Source organism: Merops nubicus, unplaced genomic scaffold (assembly GCF_000691845.1).
Source record: "Merops nubicus isolate BGI_N331 unplaced genomic scaffold, ASM69184v1 scaffold40726, whole genome shotgun sequence".
NCBI lineage: Eukaryota > Metazoa > Chordata > Aves > Coraciiformes > Meropidae > Merops > Merops nubicus.
In genome coordinates this window covers 24,886-32,385 of record NW_008617694.1, presented here as the reverse complement: position 1 = coordinate 32,385, position 7,500 = coordinate 24,886, and the positions used below count along the sequence as shown (strand labels likewise).

Genomic DNA, 7,500 nt, shown 5'->3' with positions numbered 1-7,500 from the left:
AGTGTTTAAGCTAGTTGGGTAAGGTATAATGAAAAAACTCATATAGTTACAGAAAACAAATTAAATGGAACAAAACCAATGCTATCCATAGGCATAAACACATATAACATTCCTGTTTCTGGCAAAATTTCTTGGGTCTTTTAAATTGGATATTTAAAAAAAAAAATCATTACCTTTTACAATTTATTGTTTGGGTTTCCAAAAGCTGCTATTCTCAATATGATGTGCAAACAATTTTAAAATACTATATTGTTCCAGTTTCACAATTTCTTTGATCCTATTCATGACACATGAACTACTATCATTAAGTGGTTGCACAGGGATATTCTTCTAGGTTAAATAAGTTATATCTGCCAACTAATAATGGAACAGGAATGAGAAAACACATAGGTAATATCACAGTAACCGGTTTTCTTTTACTGAACAAAACTTTTATTTCTATCACTCACCAAAACTCTAGCAGCAGGCTAGAGACCAGAGAATACCTGTTAAATAACAATGAGTCAGACAATGCTATCATCCCACTCACTTGATGATGAAGTGGAAAGCTCAGTTTGCAGCAAAGCCACTTGTTAAAAAATTCATAAATTTATAAAGACTCTTAAAACATTCTACCACAGTTTATAAACTAACATGTTATTCAAACATAAACAAAAGGCACTAAGAATGCAAAGCCAACAGTGATTCTTTTGCATCCACATATCATTATTGGCATACATGATTTTCACTAAGGTGTAATGATTTTCTGTTAACAGGAAAATAACCTTTTTTAGGCTAGGATTTAGTCTTTCATTTATGCTATCCACCTAACTTTCACAAGTTAGATGCCAGCAAACAGTAGAGAAAACTTGGAAGGGGGTAAATATTAGTGACAATTACATGCTTAGATACGCTAGCAGTGATTAGGGAATTATACAATAAAGTCTATATCCAGTACATTATGTTTTTAATGATTACTCTAACAAGCACTTAAGTGACTGTGATACACTAAGGAATGACCAATACCACTGCACAAGGGAAAGCTGAACATTGCTAATCTCTTGCAATTTTTGGACATGCCATAAGAAAAAAAAAAAAAGAAAAAAAGATTGTTTTAAAAATTCTTTGTTAAATTTTATTAGTAGCAGCTAAGAAAACAAAGTAGTCACACACAGACACAAAGATAAATCTTAAAGCCCTGTCAAGGATTAGACTCCGAGAACAAGCAGAAATACATGTCCATTTCCTCTCAGCAAAAGTTAACGGTGGTATGACAGAAGCTGACATATAATACATCAGGTTGTTTCAAATGTTTTGTAAGGACCTTACAAAAGTAAGTGACGAGGTTATAGAGGATTCAAATATGTCAAACTCGGGTTGTGATCGTGCAGATGAATGAGTAAACTTGCACCTACTATTGAAAAGCTGCAGCTCCACATAGCTGCAAGTTTCAGGTCATGCACATGATGGCCTTGCATATGTATTTTTGAGGCTGGACCCACATTTAGTTTAAAAGAAAGGCAAAGAAATTTCATTTCTTTGATTAGATTAAGGCTAAATAAATACATGCTTCAACAGCAGATTGACAAAAAGATTTTCGTAAGTGAAACACATGCTTCGCTTCACTCTTTCTATTGAATTGTTTTACCAGTCTAAAAAGAAACAAAAAATTAACTGTAAACCAAGCAATTGTTGATGCTGAATGCAAGTAAACAGTTCTGTCATGTGGGAGCAGCTAGGGAAAGCACTGAAAAGAAAGAGAATAGAGCCCCAGAGCAGGAAGAAAGAAGAAAGTTCTTCAGAGTAGATGGAATTCTGACCTGGAAACTTGAGACAGGCAATTGCACGACAGTTATCACAGTTATACATAATGTGACTCACCCCCAAAAAATTAATTAGACAAGTAATGCTGTAATTGCATGATGATAAAATCTACCACTTTACCAAAGACCTCTTCTGGCATCTACTTAGAGGACCAGATGCCAAATGAAAAGCATTTTTAAAAGCATTTTAAACCTAATTTTAAAAAAAGTTTGAAGGAATTTGAGATAAAAAAGCAAGCCACTTGCACTGCACAGGGAACAGTAATTTGAAAAGAAGACATTAGTCTACATTTTGCGATATTCTCCTGACCCGTTTTCATGGGAGGACTGCAGAAGAAGAAAAGCATTTTAGCGAAGCAGCGTGAGGTTGTACTTGTCCACTTCAAAAGAAGTCATTCTTAAAGAGTGAAATTCTTGGGGATTGAAGAAAGGAAGAAATGGAGATTCTTCCAAATAGCCTGTCTGAGACTGTGCAGTGAACACAGGGCCCCCACTCCCATCTGCTGCTCATGAAAGGTATATTTTTCATTTTGTTCTCTCTAACAAATAAAGAACATTTACGTTTACCGTAACAAAACAAAGCAAAACTCACCAAGCCAAACTAAACCCTTCACTGCATATGCCTCTCCTCTGTGTGGGTGGAGAGAACAAACAACATGTGACATGTACGCAATCATACAGCTTAACATACTACGGGAAGGCATTCAAATATAGGAGGATAAATGAAGGATAAGCTCCCACACATTAGGGAAAAAAAGGACTGGACTTTTTTTTCTTAGCTACCCCAAACAGGGTTGTTGAGTCACAACTGCAAATTTCATGTACATGAACATCAGATCAAGTTCGACTAATAATTCCTTAAGAAGAGTAAGCAATCAATAAAATAACATGTGCATCGTGGACTGGAATTCTGTGTTTCACTGGGGAAAACTATTTGGAATACTTTTTAATTAAGAAGTAGTACTATAACCTATTTATTAAATATGTTTTGAATGGCTCTGTCATAATTAATGTCAAAATACATTTTCTAAATTCTCAAGCTATAACATAAGACTAGCTTTATTGATCTTCTGTATGATTTGTAGGAGTCCCCAATCACTATTTTGACAGTTTTATCATAGAGTAATAGACTTCCTTTTAGATAATTACAGTTACTATGTTCAATTTCAATCTTCCGTAAGACTTTTCATTAGATAATCACATCTAGATCGTGTTTCTTTCTTTAGTCATACATATGCAATAAACTTTGGATAACAGCACTACTTATTTTAACATTGTAATTGTAAGGCTTCCTAAAACAAGTTCAAAGGTTAATTATACAAGAAAGCTTTCACCTTTAAAATCTGTCACAAAATTAATTTTATAAATAATAAGCACCTACTTTAGGTAAACAAAAAGTAGAATATATAATATTAATAGACCACAAAAGTTACTTAAAATTGTTAAGTTGTACATGTCTCTTGTTTCAATTTACATCTGTCAACAGCTTGTGTCTGTCTTCCTAACAATGTCCCCATAGGTACCAGCAGGCTGCTCTTCAGCCCCCCTGAAGCCACCTCTTCTCCCAGATGAACAAGCCTGAGTTCCATCACTCTTCTATCACAGAGCAAGTGCTCCAGACCCTTTACCAACCTGGTGGCCCTCGTTTCTCTTGTGCAGCTGTGGTTTAATGCAGAAGGAGCCCAGACTTTTGCTGCTGAGCTGAATTGGTCCCAAAGGCATCAAACAGCACAGTGCTGACCATGCTGCAACCACAAAGCAATGTGACTGAGTGGGGCTGGGATGTCATCTGTTCCACTCCTGTCTGAGGGTTCTACAGACATTATTTGCATGGTCTGGCTTACCTAAGTTTAACTATTCATTTTAAACTAGGAAAAGATCTCAGCTGGCAGCATTATACTTTGTTGACCTGCTTGTTTCCTATAGATTTTCAAAATAGTGGGTTCCAATCTCCTCAAGGAAGGGATGAACCTCAGATAAGTTTATCACTTTGCAGGCTCTATTATCTTTTGGAGAAAGAAAATCCAATAGAGAATGGAAATAAGGAATCGGTTTCATTTTAACTAAAAGGCTGGAACATCTAACCTAAGGAGAGATTTCAGGACCACAGATCCTACATGAAAAAAAGTCCCAACAGCACCCCTCAGCAAATTGTTTTTCAGTGATTTTTAAATGCTTTTTCAACTGCTTTTCACCATTTTCTTTGGTGTTTTTCACTGGCTGCTTAAGACAGTTCTGAGGATGTCAAATATTTGGATCTCCCTTTCAGATGACTCTTCCTGCATTTTGTTTGTCAGCTTTTTCATTGAGATGTCTCAGTAACACTCTTCAGGCACTGCATTCAGCATCTTTTTTAGCTTTTATGCTTTCTGCTCAAGCTGAGTCATTCTGAAGAAAAGCAAAGTTAAGTCATGCAATGCTTTTTTAGCTCCTCCAATACAAAGGACACGGATGTTGTAGTTATTCAGGACAAAGCTTCACCATAGTGCTGCATATATACTAGGGGGAAGTTTTAACAGAAATTTAAATTGAGTTATTTGCAGTGAAAAGCATTTTTAGAGAAGACAACAAGGCCAAATCCCACTGCTGTTGGCAAGTTGCACTGAAGTAGCAATATTTACACAGATCCTAGTGAACCTGCTATGGAAGGAATGCATCTCACACTGAAGGTTGTCTACCTCCTGTGAGTTTGAAGATTTCCATTTCTACAAACAGAAACAACTTATTGTAGTTGAGAGCATGATCTAAAATCTGAGATTACATTGGTCAAGCAGCTCACCAATGTGCAATGCTTAACACCACGCACGTTCTTTGTCTACTCAGGACATACGTTTTCTCTAATATAGTTTACACAGAGAAGTTGGAAAAGTCCAAAGAAAAGTAACTTTTAGGATCTGAAAGCAAACAGCTTTTCTCAGCAATATTGTCTCAAGAAAAAATCCTCTCCACCACCAATTTATCAGTGCACGACTGAGGGTGCATTCATCAGACGTTTATACAGAAATGGGAAGACTGAGCCTTGCTCAGTGTTATAGGAAAGCTACCGACTTTTCTCTGAAAAAGTGGACAACAGACTTATAGAGGTTAAAAAGAAAAATTGCCCTTCATTTTGTGTTCAGCCATTTTTCCCCTTGTAGCTTAAAGAGGAAGCGGGGAATGAGTACACGTGGATTCATAAGTGTCTAGCTCTCATAAATCCACGCTTGTCAAGTGTAAGATTGAATCCTTGTCTTTGCTTTGACGCAAGCTCCTCATAGGACGGTGGCCAAGTTAATTAACCCGTTCATGGTTCAACTGATTCATTTGTAAACTGGGAGTAGTATTTGGCCCCAAACTCACTTATAGCAAGATCACCAAGCAGAAGGTGGTGTGTAGTGGTTATAAACCTGATCATATTAGCATCATTTGCTTCAGTTGTACATGCTGTTCAGGATAAGTGGAAATAAAGCCAAACATTTTCCCACATTTAAAAAGAAAAGAAAGACCAAACATGCCGGCTTCACTAAATTAATGTCAGCATTCATGTTGGAAGTATATAGTAAAACTGGTCACAGGAAAACTATTCTTTTGCATTGTATACTCAGCCTCCTGCTTCTGTTGCACTTCTGTGCTTTTTCTCATCCAAGAGTTAATGGGATGAAAATAAGCTGCTCTCATGCATCCAACACTGGGACTCTGGAACCACCCCCCCAGTTTCCTCAGCAAAAGTTCTGAGCTTCCAATTTTCACTTGTAAGAGAAATTTGCTTTGAATGCCTGCATGAGACCTGTTCTTTAACAGCATCCCTATGTGACAAGACTATTACATGGCAAATTAAAAAAGTAGCTTGTTAACAGTCAATCTAATGGAGAAGGAAAAATAGTTCCCCATTCCTAAAAAGAAAGCAAGTGAAATACTGACAAACAGATAAAAAAAAAAAACCCTGGAGTGTACTCTGCCTTCAGAGGCAGAATCCATTCTGGACAGGCAAGCAGAGGAATCTTTTTTGTTTCTGTTTTGAAGACATAGATTTTGTTTTCAGTAGAGCAACTAATCTGCTTTGAAAGCTGTCCCTATATACTGTCTTTCCATTCTCACCAAGGCAACTACAGGAACATCAATGTTTCGCATAGTGAAGAGGAAGATACACGATAATAAGATACCTAAAAATATTTTTTTTTTTTTTCCCAAAGAGGGAACTTTGAATTCTGGCAGCACAGCTGAAACATCTGGTATACACTTCCTGCCCCTGACTTTGTAAAAACATTCAGCATTATTGGTATGAATCCAAAGATAGGAAGATGGAAAAATGGAAAAATTAAGAGTAACTTCAAATGCTTGTTTAGGAACACTATTGTTGGCCATTATTAAAAAAACCTTTTAATTATATGTGTGCAAGTGCACAGAAACTGTCATTTATGCAATTTTATCTTTTTGAACAGTGAAATTAACTGTCAATCAATAGACTGCAAACTTAATGGACTACGGTCAGAAGTCACACAGCAAAATACTCTTGACTTATGTAAAAAGCCCTTGTTTTCTGATACTAAGTGGCTTGAACAAGATTTCATCCATGTGGAGAAACACACAAAAATGTTCAACAGAACATTGCCAAGACCTACTGTGCACCTGTAATTTTTACTAGAAGGCAACCTACTGCAATTTAAGTTCTCGCGTATTCAGTAGACATACGGTAAAGACAGTGTTATATTCAGGTCTGGTTTTACAATCACCAACATATTGCATTTAGCATTTTCACAGCCTGAAAAACTAGTGACTGGCCCTGCTGTTTGCCTAGATTTGTTAGGCACATAGCAAATTCTCTTAAATGTGCTGTATTTTAACTTAACTCCAGGCTACCAGCCTGAAACCAAATCCTTATTTCTATAGATTCTGGATTAGTGCACTCTGATAATTAGTCAGTAATAATACACTTCTGAAAGATGAAGCATATTCCTACAGCACATATGTCAGGTAGAAAATACTTTGTAGTTAGGAAAAAATGTGAAATAAGATTTATTCAAATATATTTTAATTCCTGGAGAATTAAACGACTGAGATTCTTCTGTAAGAGCTTCTTCAGAGTTGAAAGTAATTTCTAATGCCTAAGTATGAAGCATTCCGTACAAGAGATGCTACAACTTTGAAATGGATTTTTCTGAATGTTAAGGATAGTTGACATATAAGGCACTCACACTGAGGTAGTGCTGTCAATCACTCAACCTGAGCATATAATATTGCATCTCGTTGCTTTTTTTTTTTAATTATTTTTTTTTTTAAATATCATCAAAAGCTGAGTATAGAAAGCCTAAAGCTACTGGTTTCTCTTTCAAATTTCCTAATTCAATAGCTAAGAGAATGTGGAGGAAGGTGAGAGGATGTTCTAACCTTCTATGTACGTTTCTGAGAGGATATTCTAACCTTCTATGTATGTTTCTGCCATGTTAATGATCAATAGCAGGCAGTCATACAGAAGCAGCTTGAGATTGTATTTCACATTATTATCTAAGTGTAAACAAAAGAGGGCAGAAAAGGTAAGATCAAAAAATGTGTGTTTGCACTTATTCCTCTTTATGGAGTTGCAATTTTGAATTTCTGTTCCTGTTTAACATCTTTACCAATGACCTGGAGGATGCAAGACAGTATACTTTCCTTACCTTTGCAGATGACACAAATCTGGGACGCAGGGCTGCCATTCAGAGAGGCCTAGAGAGACAGG

At 36.3% G+C, this 7,500-nt stretch overlaps 1 protein-coding gene across 1 annotated transcript in view; it reads right to left on the bottom strand.

Moving 5' to 3' along the window:
• LOC103775754 (chromosome unknown open reading frame, human C15orf41) overlaps positions 1-7,500 on the bottom strand; it is a gene marked incomplete at both ends in the record, with an annotated part of 36,364 nt that overhangs the window by 17,334 nt on the left and 11,530 nt on the right. The gene's annotated exons all lie outside the window — the stretch shown is intronic.